The sequence below is a fragment of the Aquarana catesbeiana genome, linkage group LG05 (genome assembly GCF_042186555.1).
Source record: "Aquarana catesbeiana isolate 2022-GZ linkage group LG05, ASM4218655v1, whole genome shotgun sequence".
NCBI classification, from domain to species: Eukaryota; Metazoa; Chordata; class Amphibia; order Anura; family Ranidae; genus Aquarana; species Aquarana catesbeiana.
The window spans coordinates 399,860,699-399,885,898 of NC_133328.1; the positions used below are offsets into that span (position 1 = coordinate 399,860,699).

General features: G+C 43.4%; 1 protein-coding gene across 1 annotated transcript in view; it reads left to right on the top strand.

Moving 5' to 3' along the window:
- The first annotated feature begins 1,969 nt into the window (after nt 1–1,969).
- Nucleotides 1,970–25,200, top strand: part of RNF144B (ring finger protein 144B) — a 103,917-nt gene continuing 80,686 nt past the window's right edge. The window contains exon 1 of the mRNA XM_073631136.1: nt 1,970–2,256. The gene's annotated coding sequence lies outside the window, so the exon portion shown is untranslated. The remainder of the gene's footprint in view (nt 2,257–25,200) is intronic.

The window sequence follows — 25,200 nt, forward strand, 5'->3', positions numbered from 1 at the left end:
GCAGCAACAGGTGACCCGTGTGGTATGGTCCTAAGTGGAGATAACACTTTTCAAGCAGCAACAGGATCACTAGTGTGGTATGGTCCTAGGTGGAGATAACATTTTTCAAGCAGCAACAGGATGACCAGTGTGGTATGGTCCTACGTGGAGATAACAATTTCAAGCAGCAACAGGATCATTAGTGTGGTATGGTCCTAGGTGGAGATAACATTTTTCAAGCAGCAACAGGATGACCAGTGTGGTATGGTCCTAAGTGGAGATAACACTTTTCAAGCAGCAACAGGATCACGAGTGTGGTATGGTCCTAGGTGGAGATAACAATTTCAAGCAGCAACAGGATCATTAGTGTGGTATGGTCCTAGGTGGAGATAACATTTTTCAAGCAGCAACAGGATGACCAGTGTGGTATGGTCCTAAGTGGAGATAACACTTTTCAAGCAGCAACAGGATCACTAGTGTGGTATGGTCCTAAGTGGAGATAATGCTTTTCAAGCAACAACAGGATGACCAGTGTGGTATGGTTCTAAGTGGAGATAACACTTTGCCAGCAGTAACAGGATGACCAGTGTGGTATGGTCGTAAGTGGAGATAACGCTTTTCAAGCAGCAACATGATGGCCAGTATGGTATGGTCCTAAGTGGAGATAACACTTTTCAAGCAGCATCACCTTCCCTTGGTAGGGTGGGGAATGCCCTGGTTGCAGTTGATTGGACAGTAGTGAGCAGGAATGATAGCTTCCCTCCTGGCTCCAAGTTCAGACCAAGCCTTTGCTCATACTTGTCAGAAGCAACAGGATGACCAGTGTGGTATGGTCCTAAGTGGAGATAACACTTTTCAAGCAGCAACAGGATGACCAGTGTGGTATGGTCTTAAGTGGAGATAACACTTTTCAAGCAGCAACAGGATCACTAGTGTGGTATGGTCCTAAGTGGAGATAATGCTTTTCAAGCAACAACAGGATGACCAGTGTGGTATGGTTCTAAGTGGAGATAACACTTTGCAAGCAGTAACAGAATGACCAGTGTGGTATGGTCCTAAGTGGAGATAAAGCTTTTCAAGCAGCAACATGATGGCCAGTATGGTATGGTCCTAAGTGGAGATAACACTTTTCAAGCAGCATCACCTTCCCTTGGTAGGGTTGATTGGACAGTAGTGAGCAGGAATGATAGCTTCCCTCCTGGCTCCAAGTTCAGACCAAGCCTATGCTCATACTTGTCAGAAGCAACAGGATGACCAGTGTGGTATGGTCCTAAGTGGAGATAACACTTTTCAAGCAGCAACAGGATCACTAGTGTGGTATGGTCCTAGGTGGAGATAACACTTTTCAAGCAGCAACACATTTTTTTTTTTTTTATGAATAAAAACTGTTGTGAGTGATCATAGGCGTGCGCACAGGGTGTGCCGGGTGTGCCCAGGCACACCCTAATCACCCCATGCGCATTAGTATTATCGCTCTGTGTAGCAGCAGGAACATGTGAAAGATCTGCCTCTTACCGGCTCTGCCATAAGAGAAGTGTCTATGCTGTTCTCTTTCACTGTGTCGGCAGGGAGATAAATTTGCTGGGGTCATATATATGTAGACACACACATGCATGTGTGTTTGAGCTTTAGGGTGCACACCCTAATGCAATAGGCTGCGCACACCTATGTGAGTGATATATAACTTGACCCAACCATGATAATAATCAGCTTGGTTTGCAGTTACATGATATGGATACTGTAAATAAAAGCATGTAAAATAAAAGGAGGATTGCATATAGTAAATACAATCATGATCTGCATACAGATACCAGAATCCATATGAGAGGAATTTATTAAAGTCTGGAGTACATGGCAACCAATCAGCTTCTAGCTTCCATATTTAAAGTTTACTTGAACGATCTGAAGCCAGGAGCTGATTGGTTAGCATGCATACAGCTCCAGATTTTATTCCCCTCTGTAGATTGGTGGATTTCTCCATGTCAGCTGAGTTGATGTAATCACCTGCACTGAGCGAGGAAGCCCAGATGGGAAGAAGGAAGTGCAGTGTGCAGGCTTCCTGTACTCTTCTGTACTCTGCCATCCTCTGCTCTCTACAGACACGCCGTGACGTGCTCTCAACATAATGGCACCTCGCTGTGTATAGAGGGAGGAGATTATCATTGCTACACACGAGAGGAGAGGAGAGCTCCCGGGAAGGTGGAGACCGGGGACTACAATGTATGTCTACAAGCCAGGAGCTCCATAGGAACACACCGTACGGAGCGCTCCTCCAAGGTAAGCTGTCCCTCATTGCCTCCCTTCCTCCTTCCCTTCCTTCTCCCCCTTCTTCCCTTCCACATGTGTCTGTCCGCACAGCTGTCACACTATACACCATACACACTACTACTACCCTCCCTATGTCTGCCTGATGGGATCATCGGAGGACTCACACCACTACTACTATGTGTACCGTGTGTGTGATGTCTAATCTTCTCCTATGTACTGTGTGTGTGATGTCTAATCTCCTCCTATGTACTGTGTGTACCCATCACCTACTGGATGTATACCACATCACCTTACTGTATACAAAGTGTATGACCCCCTCACTCACTACTACATACTCAACTGATACCCCTCTGATCACAGCTCTCTACATCTATCGATCAGGACATCGCCTATCTATTTATGTATCTATCTTAGTAAATCCATCAGTCTGTTCTGCTATGTATCTATATTAGTAAATCAATCAGTCTATCTATCAATCTTAGTAAATCTATCCATCTTTCTTTATCTATCTCTTTATTTATCTTAGTAAATCTATCTACCTTAGTAAATATATCTGTCTGCCCTGCTATGTATCTACAGTATATTATTAAATCAATCCATCTATCTATATCAGTAAATCTATCTTCTATATTAGTAAATCTATCTATCTATCTATCTATCTATCTATCTATCTATCTATCTCTGTTCATCTTAAAAAATCTTTCTTTCTTTTTCTTTCTTTCCTTCTTTATTTCTTTCTTTCATAGTAAATAAATCAATCTATATTAGTACATGTATCAATCTATCTATCTTAGTAAATATATGTATCCATCTAGCTTAGTGAATCTACCTATATTTCCATCTTAATAAATCTATCTATCTATCTATCTATCTATCTATCTATCTATCTATCTATCTATCTTAGTAAATATATGTATCCATCTAGTAACTCTACCTATATTTCTGCCTTAGTAAATCTACCCATCTCTCACTTGCTCTCTCTCTATCTACCCATCTTAGTAAATCTATCTGTCTATCCTGCTATCTATATTAGTAAATAAATCAATCAATTAATGTATCTATATCAGTAAATATATGTATCTATATCAGTAAATCTATCTGTTTATCCTACTACGCATCTATATTAGTAAATAAATCAAGCTATATCAGTAAATTCAGCTATCTATCTATATGAATCATCTAGCTTAGTAAATCTACCTATATTTCTATCTTACTAAATCTAGCTCTAACTATATCTATATATGTAAATCTATCAATCCCTAGTAAGTCTCTGATCTATTTAACTTAGTAAATCTATCTATCTATCTATCTATCTATCTATCTATCTATCTATCTATCTATCTATCTATCTATCTATCTATCTATCTATCTATCTAGCCACACTGAGCAAAATTATAAATGCAACACTTGTGTTTGCCCCTATTTATCATGAGCTGAACTCAAAGATCCACAACTTTTTCTATGTACACAAAAGGCCTATTTCTCTCAAATATTGTTCACAAATCTGTCTAAATCTGTGTTAGTGAGCACTTCTCCTTTGCCCTAATCCATCCACTTCACAGGTGTGACATATCACGATGTTGATTACACAGCATGATTATTGCACAGGTTTGCCTTAGGCTGGCCACAATAAAAGACCACTCTAATGGCCTGTACACACGATCCGAATATCGTACGACAGATCGTACAAGCTTTTTCGCGTGATAGTTGCAAGTAGAAATTGAATAGGTAAATAAAGTCACGAAAATTCTCGTACGACAGAAAAAAAAATCAGAAGTGATGTCATGTGTTGTAATGTATTTGTATTGTATTTTCGGACGACAACTATACTGACTAAATGAAAATTGTACGATCTGGAATCGTACAAGAAAAATTTCCGTGCATGTCCGATCGAATAATATCGGACGAACTGTTGTGATCGGCTGTCGAAAGTAGTGTACACACGATCCGAAAATCGTACGATTCTATCTCGGATGACCGTTTTCGTACGATATTTTGATCATGTGTACAGGCCATAAGGCTCCATGCACACTGGAGCTCATAAATGGCCATTTTTTGGAGTTTGGGCATTTTTTTAACAGCCCATAAACTCCACTCTATGTTATCCTATGTGTCAATGCACACATGGAAGTTTTTTAGCTTTTATCATCAGTGGAGTTTATGGGCTGTTCTCTGAACGCCATAAAATCGCGTTCAAAGTGCCGTTTTTCTGACCACAAAAAACGCTAAAAAACACCAAACGCTCATAAATGCGTGTTAATTAGCGTTCGGCGTTCTATTTTTTCAATGCATTGTGGGATTTTTGGAGTGTCCTCTGTGTGTTTTTATTAAAAACGCCCATAAACGCTAAAAAACATGCATAAATGCTCATAAACGCTAGTACAAAACGCTGTTAACCTCCCTGGCGGTATGATTATGTCAGATTTTTGCGTCTCAAAATGGTACAGTTATTTTGCATAGAAATTTGGCGTTTTATATTGTAGGCCTGTAATTCTTAGCAATAACACACTTATATCTGTCCACCAAGAGTCTAGTAGATATCTCGGGTATGATGAAGTGTGAAACACAAAATCATAAATTATAATATAAATAAATATAAATAATTATAAAAACTAATAATATAATAACAATAAAATAAATTTCCCCACGATTCACTATCGCTCAATTCTGCAAGTGTTCTAATTTACTATCACTGTTTTCTAGCTGATCTAAAGCCACTTTAGATGTAAAGGGACACTTTTTGGTTGCTATGGACAATCTCCAGTTTCCAGGCAGAAAGAACAGTATTTATAATATAAAACTGCATGCAGGGCCTTTCTTGTTAAAAAAAAAAAAAAACTGCATGCAGGGCCAGGGGCGGATCCAGTCTCGGGAGGGGCACTGCCAGAAAATATATTTTTTTGGGGTACATCTATCGGGGGAAATGGCTGGTGTTGGCGCTTCAATCATCACGGCACCATGGTTGTTATGGTGTCAGGATGATTGAAGCGCATTATTACTATTATTACATTGTTATAAAAAATTAAATAGTTTAACTCACCATAATGCAGAATCAGTGGGAGCCCCGAGTGTGTCACTTGCCACGTCACCTGTCACCAGATGCAGATTGTCACTTGCCACGTCGCCTGCCACATATTGCGGATTGTCTCTTGCCACGTCGCCTGTCACCAGATGAAGATTGTCAATTGCCACCTGCTAAGGTGGTCTCTTGTGTCCCAGAGACAGGCAGCAGAGAGATGTTGTAATCCCTATTAGTATAGAATCCCCCCTCAGTGCAGAGTCCCCCATTAGTATAGAATCCCCCCTCAGTGCAGAGCCCCCATTAGCATAGAATCCCCCTCAGTGCAGAGCCCCCCATTAGTATAGAACCCCCCCTCAGTGCAGAACCCCCATTAATATAGAATCCCCCCTCAGTGCAGAACCCCCATTAATATAGAATCCCCCCTCAGTGCAGAGCCCCCCATTAGTATAGAATCCCCCCTCAGTGCAGAGCCCCCATTAGTATAGAATCCCCCCTCAGTGCAGAGCCCCCCATTAGTATAGAATCCCCCCTCAGTGCAGAGCCCCCCATTAGTATAGAATCCCCCCTCAATGCAGAGACCCCCATTAGTATAGAATCCCCCCTCAGTGCAGAGCCCCCCATTAGTATAGAATCCCCCTCAGTGCTGAACCCCCATTAATATAGAATCCCCCTCAGTGCAGAGCCCCCCATTGGTATAGAATCCCCCTCAGTGCAGAGCCCCCCATTAGTATAGAATCCCCCTCAGTGCAGACCCCCCATTAGTATAGAATCCCCCTCAGTGCAGAGCCCCCCATTGGTATAGAATCCCCCTCAGTGCAGAGCCCCCATTAGTATAGAATCCCCCTCAGTGCAGACCCCCCATTAGTATAGAATCCCCCCTCAGTGCAGAGCCCCCCATTGGTATAGAATCCCCCTCAGTGCAGAGCCCCCCATTAGTATAGAATCCCCCCTGCACATGTCAACCCACATATACATACATTTTACAGACCTCAGAACAGCGCGGACGATACACACAGTTGTGCGTGTCCCTCGGGCTCCTCCTCCTCCTGTGTGGATGTAAACAGAGAGGAGGGGGAGGCGGCTTCAGCCCGCTGCGCTGAAGGATACAGCGCAAGACCTGAGGAGCAGATCAGGTCAGCGGGCGGTGTTAGCGGTGCATGCCGCTACCAACAGGTGTCACCCCTCTGGCGGGTGTCACCCGGGTGCGGACCGCACCCCCCGCACCCACCTAACAACGCCACTGCCGCTGTCTCTGCGGAGCCGCCCGGCGGCTCTTTTACCTATGGAGCCACCCGGTGGCTCTCTCACTTACGGAGCCGCCCGCTGGCTCACTCACTCGCATTTCTCGGAGGGGGCAATTGCCCCGTTGCCCCCCCCGGATCCGCCCCTGTGCAGGGGCGGATCCAGGGGGGGGCAGATCCGCCCCTGTGCAGGGCATTGGACAAAGCACTGAGGACACAAGGGATATGAAATAATTTTATACAGTAATGATATCTGTAAGATTACAGTGTACTGTATGTATTATGATTTTTCACTTTTTTGAATTTGCCGCCGGGCTCTACCCCCGTGCGTCGCGACACTCGCAGGGAACGGAGCCCGGCACAGGGAGGCATCGGGCGGGGGACAGAGCCCACGGACACAGCAGGGGGACATCGCAGGATCCTGGGAACAAGGTAAGTATACTGCACCAGGATCCTGCAATGCAATCCCAAGTGTGGCTTGGGGTTACCGCTAATGGTGCTGAAATTTAACCCCGAGCCACACTCGGGAAAACCGCCTGGGAGGTTAAAACCATTTTTTAACCAGTGTTTTCTGCCAGCAATCTGGTGTCCAGAAAAAGCTTTTTTGAGCTCCAGTGTGCATGGAGCCTAAAATGTGCAGTTTTAATGTATTGGGGGGGGGGGGGGGGGGTCCGAAAACCACTCAGTATCTGGTGTGACCACCATTTACCTCACACAGTGCAGCACATCTCCTTGCATAGAGTTTTTTTTTTTTTAAGGTAAATTTTTATTTGTTTTTTTGGTACAAAACAAACAAACAAACATAAATACACATATTCTGAGCGAACGTCGCTCATTCCAATACAGAGTGCAAGACACTGGCATACATTTGGCATATATGTTATCATATTGTACATTTGTATATGTCTGTTCAGTTTCTATTAAACTTTGTAGCATTAACTGTAATTTCTTTATGAGCTTTATATGGCAGGTGTAATAGTATTTTCAGAACTAGTCCACAAACCCCATATTTTATGAAATTTTTTTGGGCATCCTCTGGCTTCATATGTTAGTTTGTACAGCGGTATAGCCTGATTAACAATGTTCAGCCAGAATGCTATTGTAGGTGGGGATTGTGATTTCCAATGAATAGTGATCGATTTTTTGGCATAAAACAGTACAATTCTCAAGAATGTTTGCTTATTTTTAGATATACCCTCATCATCCACATATCCTAATAAACATCTCAGGGGGTTGCAGATATTAGGCAATTGAGTCAAGGAACTGATAAAAGCAGTGACCCCTGACCAGAACCGCCTGATCTCAGTGCACTCCCACATCAGATGGAAAAAGGTAGCATCCGCAATGTTACATCTGGAGCACACTGCCGATGGAAGTTTGCTGAGTTTGAATAATAAGGATGGCATAAAATATGCTCTATATAATAGTTTGGTCTGTATGACCCTATCCCTGGAAGAGATGACAGAGGGGACCTGGAGGGGAAGTATGTCCTGCCAGATGTCCTCCGTCAGCTCGGGGATATCAGCTTTCCACTTATCAAGCGTGTTACTGAGTCTGAGCGTTGTGGTGTGCAATAGAGTTTTATAGTATGTGGAGACCAATTTGTCATGAGAAGGATCTATTAGTAAGTGCTCTAGCGGAGATAATTGAACAGTTATATTGCGCAACCCAAACTGCGTGGTTGCCGTGTGGCGTATTTGCAAGTAAAGAAAGTAGGCTGTGCGTGGTAGCTGATAGTCCTGGCGAAATTCCTCAAATGACCGAAACGTATTGTTTGAGAACAAGTGCTTTATGGTTTTTACCCCTTTTTTCGACCAGTATTCCCCATCTGTCCTACGGGCGAATTCCTGTAGGTTTGGGTTCCCCCATAATGGAGTATTTGGCGAGTAGGTACGATGTTCTGTAGCTGGCAGCATTTTAGTTAATAATTCGTAGAGTAATTTCAAGGATTTTAGTGCTTTCCCTCCCTCTAAGAGATAGACGGTGGACCAGGTACTGTAGGGATTCGTAAGAGGTGAGTATGGCCGCTTCCAGGGCCGTGGCCGCATTGTTGGCTTCAGGGAAAAACCACCAATGCACATGAACCAGTTGTGCGGCAATGTAGTATGTCTGGAGGCATGGTAATGCCAGCCCTCCCTCCAACACCGGCAGTTGAAGAGTATTTTTTGCAATTCTCACTGCTCCCCCCTTCCAAATGAAGGCGATAAGGATCGAATCAATCTCTTTAAATTTGATTTTTGTAACGTATACTGGTGAGTTGCACAGGAGATACAGGAAACGTGGGAGGAATATCATTTTAAAAATGTTTATCCTACCTAATATCGTTAAGGGGAGATTGGTCCATGTCTTTAATGTGGTCTTCATTCTGTTAATAAGTGGGTCTAGATTATATTTGATATAGGAGGAAAGAGGATGTTGGATCATGACCCCCAAGTATCTAAAAGAGTCAACTATCTGTAGTGGGCAAGAGGGAGGGAGTGTATACACCGCCTCCTTATCTATCTTAAACAATAGGGATTTATCCCAATTAACTTGAAACCCTGAGAAGAGGCCAAACTGTCGAATAATTTCCAGCAGGGTTGGGAGAGACGACTGAGGGTCCGCCAAGTATATTAACATGTCATCAGCGTATAAAGACACTTTCTCTTCTAGGCCCCCAATCGTCAGTCCCTTTATTTCCCCGCTGGATCTTATCAGTGCCGCCAAACGTTCTATCGCAATTGCAAATAGCAACGGCGATAGGGGGCAGCCCTGCCTGTCCTTGCATAGAGTTGATCAGGTTGTTGATTGTGGCCTGTGGAATGTTGGTCCATTCCTCTTCAATGGCTGTGTGAAGTTGCTGGATATTGGCAGGAACTGTGACGCGTTGTCTTATACGCTGATCCAGAGCATCCCAAACATGCTCAATGGGTGACATTTCTGGTGAGTATGCTGGCCTTTCAAGAACTGGGATGTTTTCAGCTTCCAGGAATTGTGTACAGATCCTTGCAACATGGGGCCGTGCATTATCATGCTGCAACATGAGGTGATGGTTGTGGATGAATGGCACAACAATGGACCTGAGGATCTCGTCACGGTATCTCTGTGCATTCAAAATGCCATAAAAAAAAATGCATCTGTGTTCATTGTCCATAGCATACGCCTGCCTATACCATAACCCCACCGCCACCATGGGCCACTCGATCCACAACAAGGACATCAGCAAACCACTCACCCACATGGCGCCATATACGCCGTCTGCTATCTGTACAGTGAAAACTGGGATTCATCCGTGAAGAGAACACCTCTCCAAAGTGCCATACACCATCAAATGTGAGCATTTGCCCACTCAAGTCAGTTACGACGACGAACTGCAGTCAGGTCGAGACCCCGATGAGGACGATGAGTATGCAGATGAGCTTCCCAGAGACAGTTTCTGACAGTTTGTGCAGAAATTATTTGGTTATGCAAACCGATTGTTGCAGCAGCTGTCCGGGTGGCTGGTCTCAGACGATCTTGGAGGTGAAGATGCTGGATGTGGAGGTCCTGGGCTGGTGTGGTTACACGTGGTCTGCGGTTGTGAGGCCAGTTGGATGTACTGCCAAATTCTCTGAAACACCTTTGGAGATGGCTTATGATAGAGAAATTAACATTCAATTCAAGGGCAACAGCTCTGGTGGACATCCCTGCAGTCAGCATGCCAATTGCACGCTCCCTCAAAACTTGTGACATCTGTGGCATTGTGCTGTGTGATAAAACTGCACATTTTAGAGTGGCCTTTTATTATGGCCAGCCTAAGGCACACCTGTGCAATAATCATGCTGTGTAATCAGCATCTTGATATGCCACACCTGTGAGGTGGATAGATTATCTCGGTAAAGGAGAAGTGCTCACTAACACCGATTTAGACAGATTTGTGAACAATATTTGAGAGAAATAGGCCTTTTGTGTACATAGAAAAAGTCGATCTTTGAGTGCAGCTCATGATAAATAGGGGCAAACACAAAAGTGTTGCGTTTTATAATTTTGCTCAGTGTATCTATTGATCTATCTATCTATCTATCTATCTATCTATCTATCTATCTATCTATCTATCTATCTATCTATCTATCTATCTATCTATCTATCTATCTGTAACATGACATCATGTGATCTAAGTGGTTCCCAGCCAGTGGCGTGGGTATCACCTGGGACTCTCAGCTCCCTGTTGTATGTAATAGAAAGCTTCTATGTTTACAAATAACAGCAGGGAGCAGAAGCAGAGAGTGGGAGACGGAGGTGGCGGAATAGAGTTCTGCCACGTTCTGACTGCAAAACTGGGTGCAAGGACCACATGACAAGGCCTAGCAGGCCGTATTCAGCCCAAGGCCTTGTGTTTGACATGTGTGCTCTAAGCAAAAAACAAGCATTTAATCCTTGCAGTGTGGTGGGACCCCAATGCAAGGGTAGTTTTTTTCCTGAGGCCAGAGTTGGGCTTTAAAGAGAATATATCAGTGTTTGGAAGCTGCTATTGCTCATGTGTTTTTGAGGGTGCAATGTTTGGGGCTTTCATATGTATATTAAGTGACCTGACAGTTCTGGAGCCTGTACCTGTAAAATCAAGTCAGTTGCTTTCATGCTTATGCCCTTGGGAAGAGGCGGCATACAGGAACACACACCTAGTGGCATGCTAGTTGCTCTGTGTTTCTCCTGCTCGGTTTAAAGTGATCAGGTATGAACTGCCAATTATTGTACTAGAAAAGAGCTTAGATTAAATCTTTTAATTAAAACTGAAAACAGATCGGTTTATATGCTATCAATTAAAGCTGCATTAAAGAAAAAGTCCAGCCAAAGCTTGTTTGGTTGTTCTTCTATGGATCACAGGAGTGCAGTTGGTTTTGCACTCCTTTGACCCGTTTTCAGCAGAGAGCGAGCTGAAGTTCCTTCTCTGCTGAGGTTATGGATGTCGGTCCAGGCTCCGCGTCATCACGACAATAGTCTGGATCCATCAGATCCCTGGACTGACACCCGGCTCAGCCACTCAGCGAGCCACTGACAGACTGAGCCGGCCGCCCCAGCCCCTCCACAGCCCAGCGCTCCAATGAGTGAGGAGGGAGCAGAGCAGAGAGCTGTGACTGACAGTCTGCAGCTTTCTGCTCACAGAGCTCTGAAAACAGCGATCGATGGTGTTCGGTGGCTCGGTTTGCTCGGTTCTTAGTGCAGAGGCGCCAGGGGACAGATGCAGCATTGGATCGATACTGCATCCACCGGGGTAACTATGATTCTAAAAAAAAAAAAAAAAAAACTTTACTTTTCTTTTAAACCCAAAACCAAAAAATGTAATATATTGCAGCTTACTAATCATTAGATGTGATGGCTGCATTCATTTTTTTTGGGGCTTTTTTCCCCTCTGTTTTCACCTGGTGATCTGGCCAGTAGCACACCTCATGTATTAGAGTGCCTTCAATCTGGATGAAGGGGCACAGAAGCACTTTAGGACAGCAGCATTGTTAATCGGGGGGGGGGGGGGTGTTAGATGTACTAGCAGATTTAGATACACTAACAAATTGAAGCCAGACTCCAGCCATTCCAGAGATGTGTGAACTGGCTCCATAGAGAGCCGGTCACAATCTCCTGTAATACGAATTGGATGCGGGGAAGCCTGCATCCATTCCCACCCAGCCTTACACAAGCAGTTACAGCAAACCATTTTTTCCCCCCTTTGGGATAAATTGTTTACATAAATAAATAAAAGCTAATCATTGTAAGCACCCCTGTAAGTGATAAATGGTTTGTCTCAGCCCTTTAACTGCTACATCTGCAGGAGAGCTTGTTTTTTTTTTTAATTTTGAAAAACAACAGGCTTACTGGCCAGATCACCTGGTGCAAAGAAAACAAATGCAGCCATGACTTCTAAGAATTGGTAAGCTCCAATATAATAAACATTTGCTTTTAGGTTTAATATGGCTTTAATAATATGGGTACATTGCAGCACTTCTCTGCTCCTAAAGTGAAAGCTCGTTCTACAGGTTCCAGCACAGGAAAGGAGATATGATTCCCGGAATGTGTAGGGTATTCCCATGAGCAGTTCCTTTAAAAGTCCCGAAGATTTCAGCAGCATAAATATCAGATATGTCGCTTAGACCTGTCTAACCTGCAGAAGTCCCATGAGGCGGCTCTGATGTAGGTGTGTGCTACCGCAGAGACTATATGTGTAGGTCTAAACGTGAAGCTGTGTTTATGGGTGGTAAGTATTTTTCCTGCATATTAATACAGACATCTGTAGAAAGGATGATTGGAGAATCTCAGTGCCAGGCCTTTTACATGACACAGACTTTGTTTCCTTGGCTGTTTTATAATCCATTGTTTTGGTGTCTCATCAATCTGCCTCCCTGAGTTATTGTGCTGGTTCAGTGAGTCCCTTGCAGGTGTGTACCGTGCGTCTCTCTCCATTGATAAATGACCTTTTAATAATGTCACATTGTATTGTTATAGCTATTGAGTGGTGGCTGGATGACGTAGTTCCCAGTTTGCTTTTATTCAGAGCTGAAAGAAGAAGGTAGAATCATTGTAGAAAGCCGTGGTTTTTGTTTTCAGTTCTGTCAATTTGGGACTCATTTTTAAGTTTACACTTTGGGCTCGTTTACGCAGGAGGCCTGGGGGGCAGTAAAAGCTGGAGCCCTTTCTTTCGGGTGCAGTTTTATTTAAAGGGGTTGTAAAGGTTTGTGTTTTTTCACGCAATAAGATGAAAAAACACCTGGCAGTGATGACCAGCCCCCCAGTTTTACTTACCTGAGCCCTGGAACTTGACTTGACGGGGACGCGCTGTCTCTCTGCCCGGGGTTCTTGTCTCTTGATTGTATAGATTGATAGCAGCGCAGCCATTGGCTCCCACTGCTTTCAATCAAATCCAATGATGCGGGCATCGGGGCGGGGGGGGGGGTGGTCAAGTTATACATTCGGCGGCTATGAATGCTGAATTCTGGACACGGGAGCACGCCTGCAAGGTAACCCCCCCCTTCTCCTAGGTTGTTATCTGATGTGGGGAGGAGCCACGAGAGCCGCCTGGGGACCCCAGAAGAGCAGGTTCGGGGCCACTCTGTTCAAAACGAGCTGCACAGTGGAGGTAAGTATGATATGTTTGTTATTTTTAAAAAAAGTAGTACACAGCTTTCGAGAGCCAATCATAAGGCCTCTTTCACATGGACGATCCGTATGTCCGTTTTTCATCCTTCCGTTTTCGGATGAAAAACGGACATACATTCATCCCTATGGAGCGTTGGATGTCAGCGGTGACATGTCCGCTGACATCCGACCCCGCTCCGATCCGAAAAGTGCAACGGAGGAAAAACCTACTTTTCCATCCATTTTCGGATCGGATCGGGTGACGACGGACACTACGGTCCGTCGTCATCCGATCCCCCCATAGGGGAGAGCGGCGCTCTGACAGGTCCGTCGCTGCACAGTGTGCAGCGATGCACCTGTTATCTTCCTGCTCAGCGGGGATCGGCGGAGCGATCCCCGCTGAGCCAGCGGATGTTCACGGGGCGGATCATCACTGATCCGCCCCGTGAGAAAGAGGCCTTACAGTTCATGTAAAAATATATGTAGGGGCAAGCACAAAATTTTTTATTTTTTGTTTTTGTGCGATAACAGAATGAACAATTTTCGTGCAATTAGTATGGTATTTGTACAAAAAAAAGTGCCCAAGACCACGCATGCTCGGAAATGAAAGAATACATTACAATACAATACATTACATCACTTCCGAAGTTGTATTCTGTCTTATGAGAATTTTCATAACGATAGTATCTTATTGGTTTTCGATATGAGACTAGCATGCAGGCATCATTCAGATATTCCCACAAAGTCCAGGACATCATATGACCTCCTTGGGCGGGAAGTGGTTAAAATCCAGTAAGACCCCTTTCATACTGGGGCAGGAGGATGTTAGTGGTAAAGTGCCGCTAGTCTTAGCGGTGCTTTAGCGCTGTTATAGCGGCGCTATTCAGCTGATAGCGGGGCAGTTTTAACCCCCACTAGCGGCCGAGGAAAAGGGTTAATAGCGCCCGAAAAGCATCGTTGCCGAAGCGCTTTGCAGGCGCTTCAGCAGTGGTGCCCATTCATTTGTATGGGCAGGGGTGGTGGAGGAGAGGTGTATATACCACTCCCACACCACCCCAAAGATGCTGCTTGCAGGACTTTTTTCCTGTCCCACAAGCGTACCGCCCCAGTTGGGCTTTCACACTGGGGCTGTGGAAGAGGCAGTTTACAGGCACTTTTCAGGCGCTATTTTTAGCGCAAAAACGCCTGTAAAACGCCTCAGTGTGAAAGGGGTCTAATACACTGTCTCACCCTGTTCTGCACATGCTCAGTTGCTCTCTATTTTTAGGCATTTTTAGGCACTGCTGAGTTTGTAGAGGCCGATCTGCTGACAGCCTTTAAAGCAGAAATAAACCCTCCTATCCTTTACAGCCAAGGAAGCCGCATCTGTTTGAACTGCAACTGCCATGGTGCTGCACATGTGATCAGTTATGACACCAGATATTTGATTGCTTGACAGTTTAGTTAAGGACACAATCAAATCAAACTGTTTTTTGAAACTGGTAAATCGATGGGTTTAGTTCATATTTATTATTTACAGCTGGGGATTTGGGCTTCAGCAAAATGGCAGCTTCCACCAAGAAGAAACAGGAACACTGCTGGAGGCAATTTACAGCACGCACTAATTTTGTAGATTTAAGGAGTTATTCCCGCGCTATCAGATATGGAAATGGCTAAGATTGGAAAAGCCGCATGCACCGATAAGGTGAACACCAGGCCTTTTTGAGTAAATGGTAAAAGTGAGTGGTGCTGCGCTAATCCAAAATAGGTGTAAGTAAATGTGTCAAAAATTCAGTGCAATTTCTTAAAAAATATATGTAAATGTAACCACAATAATCAATAAATAAAATGGCTGGAGCAAACGTGGCAAGCATATATTAAAAAGGATGGTAGATCTAAGAATTGTGAACGTAGTGAATGTAGCTGCCTGTAACATTGGCTAGTAATAGAAACAATAAACATAAAAAATTCCAAGTAAAAACAACGTGCATCTATAAACCAGCAAAGTGTGCAGTGCAAACACAAAAGTGCAATGTGCAACTTTACAAGGTGATGACTAGCTAATATTCATATAATACATATGTAAAACTGACATCAAAAAAGGAAAGTGACATAGAAAAAAACGCATGAAAAAAATGCATATAAAAGTCCGTTTAAAAAAGTAGTGACAGCAACGTGCTAGCATGCACACGTTGCAATTAAAGTGCTGAGGTGAGCCACATCCAGTGTTTTCTTCGTGCACAAAAACCACTCAGGTAGGTAATGGCCCCTTACCTTAGGGTAATAGGGCACGTGGTGTGACGTCACGCGTAGGGACGAGATAGGCTGAATACACTAACAGAGGCATACGAGCTCGCCGCTCGTCGGATTGATACCACTGTTCTTTTATCTCCATGTGAGTACCTATTATTATTAATAAAGAGATATTTACTCATTAAACGGGATTACACTATTGGCTTTTCTTTTGCCGATTACTCCCTACACCTACAATCCTCCCCCGCATTCTACCTGAGGAGACCCCATCCTTGGATCTAGGACAGTGAGGGACGTGTCTTTTGGAGACTATAGGTGGACGCCCTAATTACCATCTTGATACATGCTTTTGCACTATTACCCTAAGGTAAGGGGCCATTACCTACCTGAGTGGTTTTTGTGCATGAAGAAAACACTGGATGTGGCTCACCTCAGCACTTTAATTGCAACGTGTGCATGCTAGCACGTTGCTGTCACTACTTTTTTAAACTGACTTTTATATGCATTTTTTTCATGCGTTTTTTTCTATGTCACTTTCCTTTTTTGATGTCAGTTTTACATATGTATTATATGAATATTAGCTAGTCATCACCTTGTAAAGTTGCACATTGCACTTTTGTGTTTGCACTGCACACTTTGCTGGTTTATAGATGCACGTTGTTTTTACTTGGAATTTTTTATGTTTATTGTTTCTATTACTAGCCAATGTTACAGGCAGCTACATTCACTACGTTCACAATTCTTAGATCTACCATCCTTTTTAATATATGCTTGCCACGTTTGCTCCAGCCATTTTATTTATTGATTATTGTGGTTATATTTACATATATTTTTTAAGAAATTGCACTGAATTTTTGACACATTTACTTACACCTATTTTGGATTAGCGCAGCACCACTCACTTTTACCACGCACTAATTTTGGTTGCATAATTATTAATTTAGAATGTGTTCCTTGCCAAAGAACATTATTTTTTTTTCAAGTTGTTATGGATAAAGTTCCACATTAAATGTGTGCCTAACCAGTGTTTGTGTTTAATATGTGTGCTGCCTTTACTAGGGGAAGTGATGGATTTTATTCCCTTTGTTTGTTTACATAGGCAAGGCTCCTTTCTGTGTTTCCTCGACGAACAGTGGGTGCTGGGGGACATATATTAGCCGGTGTTCTGCCGAGAAAGTTCCGCTCAGCGGATAAGGACCCCCCTCTACTGCGCAGGCGCTGCGCCTGCGCAGTAGGATTTGGCGGAAATAGCCGAAGGTGAATAGGTGAAAATCAGCTGTACACGGCGCCTGTAAGAGGGCCCCTCTTGGGCTCGCTTCGCTCGCCACACTTCGGGCACGGCCTCGCTTCGCTCGGCTCTTTTTTATTCCCCCTCTAGGTCCACTTGGATGTTGGGGAAGGAACCTGGACCTAGGGCGCAGGCGCCGTGTACAGCTGATTGAACATTTTGATCTTCGGCTATCTCCGGCGGCTGATAGTAGTTCGTACTGCACAGGCGCTGCGCCTGCGCAGTACAGGGGGGGTCCTTATCCGCCGAGGGAACTTTCTTGACAAGACACCGGCACCCGCTGATCGGTTTGTGCTGTGTCAAATCACAGCACAGCCACGGTGCGCGCCCCCTACCTGGAAGTGCCAGATCACATACTAGGTACGTGATCCGTTGCAGGAGAGCTGCTCTGTCACCATATAACTAAGTTATGCTGTCGGCAAGCTGTCATCGCCATTGCATTGAGAATAAGGCTCCTTTCACACTTGTATGACTCCAAAGTCATGACAACTTTGATGCAACTTTGGATGGGTGCGACTTGGGTATGAATTGTTGTCCCTCTGCAAATTTGGACCCACTGTTGCATGTAAAACATTCAGGTATGACTTCCATTCAACTTTTGAGGGTTAACATTGAAGTCTATGGCCCTCAAGTTGCATTAAAGTTGGACCAAAGTAGTGCATGAACTACTTTAAGTCACACATATATGAATGGTTATCTTTGGAAAACATGGGTACGACTTGTCATGTGACTTTGATGTCCAAAGTCACATGACAAGTCGCACAAGTGTTACTAGTGTGTAAAGAAATGTGTTTCCGTTCTGCTTTAAACTATAATCACTTAGCAGAAATAGTCATGTTTCCAGTTTGAATTGACATAATATTTCTGGTACTTTGACATAAGAATCAGCAAGCTATGAATCTATATCGATGACCTCACATTCCTTATAAATAGAGATCATGTACACTATCATTAATGACACTTTACTCCCGTGTACTGGATGAAGACACAAATATCTAATTCGGGCAATGTACCATGTGGCTGAGCAGACACACATTAGGTTCTCATTAAAGGGAAAGAATATGGCAAGTTGGCATGTGGATTTTCTGGTCTGAAACTATGTAACTATGTAAAAATACTGTACGTTACTCATCACACATTAGTGTCGCAGGCTGATTTGATTACTCAGTTTCCATACACTGGAAGCAGCAGGCCAGTTCACAGACTTGGCTATTTACATATTTTTCTGGTTAGGTTTGTTATTCGGTATGTGCTGAGATTCCAGGACAGCCTAGTAAAGTGTTGAAAGTTCTGTAGGCTGATGTTAAAGTGGATCTTCATCCAAAATATAAACTTACATTCCCGTCTTCTCCTTCCTCCCTCTCTTACATTTGTATATTATTTTATTTTTCTTAACTTCACAGTCTTTTTTTTTTTCTTTTTGTGCTTCTCCGACTAGGAGAGAATATTGTTTGTTACCCCCCCCCCCCCCGTAGGGGCACAGGACCAATGCTAAAGGGGTCTGAAGTCAGTTAAAGTTAAGCTAAAGTGGTTGTAAACACTTACATATACTCAGTGAAGTGACTGGCCCCAGGTGATACACAGAGATAAAACATATCCTCCTACACAAATTGAAGGGAAGTACACAGGTTCCTCGCTGACAGCTGAATGTAAAAAAAAAAAAAACATTTTGAAAAAAAATGGCATGGGGTCCCCCCTAATCCATACCAGGCCCCTTTGGGTCTGGCACATATTTTAAGGGGAACCCTACACCAAAATAATAATAAAAAAAAGAAGATTTTGTGCCCCCCCCCTAATCCATACCAGGTCCTTAGGTCCTTAGAACCCCCGCCACAAAATCGAAAAAGAAAAAAGGGCATGGGGTTCCCCCCCAAAATCTATACCAGATCTTTACCCAAGCATGCAGCCTGGCAGGCCAGGAAGGTGAGGGGGGGGGGAGCGAGTTCTCCTGAACCATACCAGGCCACATGCCCTCAACATGGGGGGGTGCTTCCTGCCTCAAAGCACCTTGTCCCCATGTTGATGGGGACAAGGGCCTCTTCCCCACAACCCTGGGTGGTGGTTGTGGGGATCTATGGGCAGGGGGCTTATCGGGATCTGGAAGCCCCATTTAACAATGGGGCCCCCAGATCCTGCCCCCCCCATGTGAATGAGTATGGGGTTCATAGCACCCCTATTCATTCACCAAAAAAGTGTCAAAAAGAAATAGACAGGAGGCAGTTTTTGACAATTCCTTTATTAAAAATACAAAAACAATGTCCCTCTGTGTAGATCCATTGTCCATCACGACGCCCGCCACCGCCGCCAACCTGAAAAAAAAGAAAAAGAAAAAAAAAAACGCTCAGCTCGCACAGAAGTCTTTAAAGTGGTGTTCCGGATGAAATTATACTTTTTAAATAAAAATACCCCTATAATACACAAGCTTAATGTATTCTAGTAAAGTTAGTCTGTAAACTAAGGTCTGTTTTGTTAGTTTATAGCAGTAGTTTGTTATTTTATAAAGTTATAGCAGGCCGTGGCCATCTTAAGTATGGGCATCTGAAGCCAGACTGTATTTCTCCCTGGATCTCATTCTTGCAGATCTCGCACATGCTCAGTGCAGCACAAGCAGTGTAATAGGTTTCAGGTCAGGTCTCCATAGCAATGGCAGAGTCAGAGGCATTGCAAACAGGAAATGATGCGATGGGCCATGGCCAGGGAGGAGGAAGTGAAAAATGAATACAGCAGATATACAGTAGGTGCTGAGAAAAAAAAATTAAAAATATCCAATTCATTTACAGTGCACAGTTTAGTGAGGGATGTTGAAGAGTTGTAAAAGTGGGTGGAACTCCACTTTAAATAGCTAAGGGGCGGGGCCACACGGTGATGTCACCTGGTGGCACTGCCCCCTTGTGACATCCCCGACCCAGCATGCATCGGTAAATGACGGAGTCTTAAGGCAAAAAGACTGTGCACTCTGCAAGTGCAGTTGCTCCAGAGTTTAGTAAATGAGCAGAAGCTCTGCTGACTTCTGTCATCCAATCACATGCAAAAATGTGTTTTTAATCATTTTCCTTGCACATGATTGGATACCTTGCCTCATTTACTAATGTAATGAGATTTGCAAACTAGTAATACTTCAGGATCTCGTCAAAAGAGGATGGTAACATCTCCCCTTGCAGTATGGAAGCTTGGGAAAAGTCAAGTACATTAAGCAACTATCCCCTGTATTTTATTTAATGTATTTATTTATTTATTTTTGCAGTGGATTAGAATAGGGGGAGGGGGCTCACAGTGTGCAAGCTAGCCATAAAACAGGCAAATTTCTCCCCAAGACTTCTGTCCTTAGTAGAGCTGAGGCCCACCTTTAAAGATAACAGACAATGGGGGAGATTTACTAAAATTGGTGCACACAGAAGCTGGTGCAACTGAGCATAGTAACCAATCAGCTTCCAGGTTTTATTGTCAACGCTTAATTGAGCAAGCTGAAGTTGGAAGCTGATTGGCTGCCGTGCACAGCTGCACCAGATTCTGTGTGCACCAGTTTTAGTAAATCCCCCACAATGTCCCAATTATTGCCTAGGTTACAGTTATCTTTATTCATTTCTGTTAGTGGATTAAATATCAGATTATTATAATCACACGCCGGACATACATTTGTCTCCGGCATCTTTAGTCAGAAAGAAATACCACATTTCTCTCCCGCCCCCTGCACAGCGCTGGAGGGGTTGCTACTCACAATGCATGGCAATGCAACGCATTGTACTTTGTTTGTTGCATTATTCTATATTGCAGTAATTCTTGTGTATGGCTCCAAGTAAAAACAAGTGGAACTAAATCAGAGAGATGCACAGAGGAGGGATGTTTTTCTAATAAAGGTGATAGCGGGCATCATTTAGTATCTGTTTTTAAGGCAGGACTATTTGTAAAATGGCTGACAGGTTTGTTTCAATGTAGATCTGTAATTAAATAAGGCTAAGTTTTCAAAAAATAGCCCTTGCAGCAAGTGGGTCCCAATAGGTATTAAAAAAACCTCTAATTTAGCTATCCCCATGTCTTGCCTTGTTGATTGGATGTAAAAAAACAATCATTTTTCCCTCCTGTGATGAAGTCAGTTAGGCGGTTGCCAAGCCAGGATTTGAAAAAGGGGTGTGTCCTGAAACATGTAGTCCTGGCAACTGACTTCACTTCCTGTTTGTTCAGCTTCCTGTTGGTGGAATAGCTGATCTCTGTGTTCCATCCACGCTGTTTCCGGTGACCTGTGTTTCCCTGCAGTTGGGCCGCGGCGAGCAGATTTCTCACACAGGATCTGCCCTCCATCCAGATCTCCCGGTATACACAGGTTTCCCCTCGTTATCCTCTGCTGCTGCAGGATGGGATCGCATCCACTTATGCCTGGCAGTGGTTTGGTTGTGTACAACTTCTTTCCCCAACATTCCTTGGGAACACTTTGTGGCTGCCCTGCTTTTTTTGTGCCTATTACTAACTCTTGTGCTTCAGCTGTCATCATGACACTATGATGGGGAGAAAGTCTTTTAGCGCCCAATCTGCTTATGTTGTGTAGCATTACACTTACCCGAGACTGATCTCGATCCAGTGGTGTGCACTGGAGCCATGGCTCTCTTGGCTCCCTCCCACCTTATAGACTCAGGGACAGCCAGTGAGGAGGGAGTAGGGGCGGGGCTAAGTTGCCCTTTGTGCATGGACACACAGAGCCAGCTAGGGAGCAAGTGCCCCCAAAGCAAGCGGCTTTCTATGGAGGGAACTTGGTGGGAGTGAGGAGCCAGGAATGCCAGCAGGGGGCCTGAGTAGAGGAGGATCGGGGCTGATTTGTACAAAACCATTGCACAGCTCAGGTATGTATAACATGTTTGTTATTAAAAAAAAAATGTAAGTGTTTGTAAACCCTTACATATCGCAGTGAAGTTATTAGCCTCCAGTGATACACAGAGATTAAACAAATCCTCCTACATAGGTTGTACCTGTTTATCTGCAGTCTTCTTTTCTATACATTTGTTCAAAGTCCAGAATTCATAAATCTTGTGTGAGCTGTCAGAAAAAAGGAGCAGAAAGCTGAAATTACACTGTGCAGAGCTCAGTGAGGAGAGCTGAGAGCTGATTGGAGGGGAGGAGAGGGAAGGGATGCCCCCCCCCTTCACACAACACATGGGAACAGAGCTGAGACTGTCAGTCACCTTTTTTCTCTTGGTTGCAGGAAAACTTGTCAGAAATTATTCATACTGATAGCTGATGAACAAAGCAACAGACAGAAATGACAGTGCCATTAATTGAGACAAGTACACACTGTAGAGGAATATGCTTTGTTCATATTTCATGTCTGAGGTTTACAACCACTATAAGGCTTTACAATCACTTTAACCACTTACCGACCGCCGCACGACGATGTACGTCCAAACTTTGAACGGGGATATCGTTGTTATGGCAGCAGCTAGCTGCCATAACCCCGGTATCCCCCCGTTTTCGTGCGGCAGCCGGCTTTCAGATAAACGTGGTCCCTGCGGCGGATTCGCTGCGAGATCACTTTTATCGGTGGCTCCCCCTCCCACCGCGATCCGGTGCCCTCCGCCGCTTACCGGAGCCGTCGGTAGCGGCGGAGGCGATCGCATCTGTCTCCGTCCTGTGCCTGGAGACGAGTGAGGCTAAAATGGCGCTCACTCATCTCCATGACACTGCTGGGCGTAAGCGACGTCAAAACGTCACTTCCGTCCACGCCTCTTAAAGGCACATTTTTCCAAATGTCATTTTTTTTAATTACTTTTTTTTTTTTTTCATTGCATTTTAGTGTAAATATGAGATCTGAGGTCTTTTTGACCCCAGATCTCATATTTAAGAGGACCTGACATGCTTTTTTTATATTACAAGGGATGTTTACATTCCGTGTAATAGGAATAAAAGTGACACGATTTTTTTTTTTTTAAAAACAGTGTAAAAATAAATAAAATAATGTAAAATAAATAATAAAAATAAAAATTTTTTTTTTAAAAACCCCCGTCCCGACGAGCTCACACGCAGAAGCGAACGCATACGCGAGTAGCGCCCGCATATGAAAACGGTGGTCAAACCACACATGTGAGGTATCGCCGCAACCGGTAGAGCGAGAGCAATAATTCTAGCCCTAGACCTCCTCTGTACCACAAAATATGCAACTTGTAGAATTTTTTTAAACGACGCCTATGGAGATTTTTGAGGGTAAAAGTTTGACCCCATTCCACGAGCGGGTGCAATTTTCAAGCGTGACATGTTGGGTATCAATTTACTTGGCGTAACATTATATTTCACAATATAAAAAAAATTGGGCTAACTTTACTGTTGTCTTATTTTTTTATTCAAAAAAGTGAATTTTTTCCAAAAAAAGTGTGCTTTTAAGACCGGTAAATACGGTGCAAAAAAAAAAAGTATTGCAATGACCGCCATTTTATTCTCTAGGGTGTTAGAAGAAAAACCATATATAATGTTTGGGGGTTCTAAGTAATTTTCTAGCAAAAAAACCTGATTTAAACATGTAAACACCTAAAATCCAAAACGAGGCTGGTCCTTAAGTGGTTAAGCATAGCATCTGTATGAGAATATATACTGTAGATATTATTTGATTTGCACATAGTTTTTTTGGATCTGAACTCATAGTTTGGAATTTTTTGTTTGTTTTATTAAACACAGAGTGGGGATTATTTTAATTTGAATTATTTTAATTAAATGTAAATAAAGATGATATCATTACTCAAATATGACAATTACAATATTTGGGAAACGACTTGCCACTAGGTGAGTGGAGCCTGGTGGGGAACTGAGAGACTACTTTCCCATCAGGTCCACTTTACTTTTGATTGATAGTGCATGGCAGCAGGCAAATTTGAAAGCCTCTTTCAGACTGAATAGCCACTAGGGATCCACCCACTGCTTTCAAAAGTAAAGTGGACCTGGTGGAGAACTCGTCTTCCAGTTTCTCATCAGGCTATAAAACTCCTGAGCCATGTGCCTGTCCTCGTGATGGGCGCAGTGGCCGGGGAGGGAGGGAGTGCATTGAGAGGAAGGAACGCCCAGTATGGACCCTCGTACCTTAGTTCATGCATGGACAGATTCATGCATCAACACTTTTGGAGTCACCTCGACAGAATTCTAAAGGGTGTCTAAACTCTACAACACCTTTTATGTATTCCTCTGATAGTATTTTTTTTGCAATGAAAGCTTTCCTCTTACCAATTTTTTTTGTTTTTTTGTTACGGTTAATATTTCGCTTCAAGGTCAAGAATCTGTGGCAGTTATCTAGAAGGCTTCCAAACTGCATCATCTTTTCATCAGTCTGATTTTATTATTTAAATGTCCAAGCATTTTATACTTTGGACTGTTCTTATGAGGAGTCATTGAATATATTTGTTAGAAAATGAGATTACATTGGCAACATAACTGTTCTGACCTGTGATCCAAAGCGCCATTACTTTTTGGGAAGGACACTTTTGAACAGTTGAAAGATGATGTGTAGTGACGTGATCCTGCAACATATTTTGTCTAAAAGTCCCATGTTTTCCTTCTTTAGTTCCCTTATCATTACTGTCTGTATCCCTGACTACTGATCAGAGAGGAGCAGATGGTGTCATTTTTGTTATTTCATTTCCCTCAGCAGACTCTTTGTGTACACCGATGTAGGTGTGCTTTGAGTATAGAGATTTTTTTTATATCTGTAGCCATAACAAAGATAGTGACGTGACCTTATCCAGACTCTGTATAACATTTCTTGTAGTTTAACATATGGCAGCCAATGACATACTGATATGACAGTACACATAGGCAAGCTACTGGAGGCCAAAAACCAAGGAAGAACATTTATTCTGCCAGTAGGTATATTTAAAAAAATCATGCATGTACAAATACTGAGGATACCCACATAGGATCTAAATTTCAAAATTGGGAATGACTTGTTTATTAAACATTTGTTTAATTTTATATTGTGTTTTAGGTACATAGTACTAGGTTCCTTTACGAAGGAGTACAGCTCTTAGGCTACTTTCACACTGAGGCGTGTGGGAGCTGGTGGTACAGCGGCACTAAATATAGCGCCGCTTTACTGTTGTTTTAGCGGCGCTAGCGGG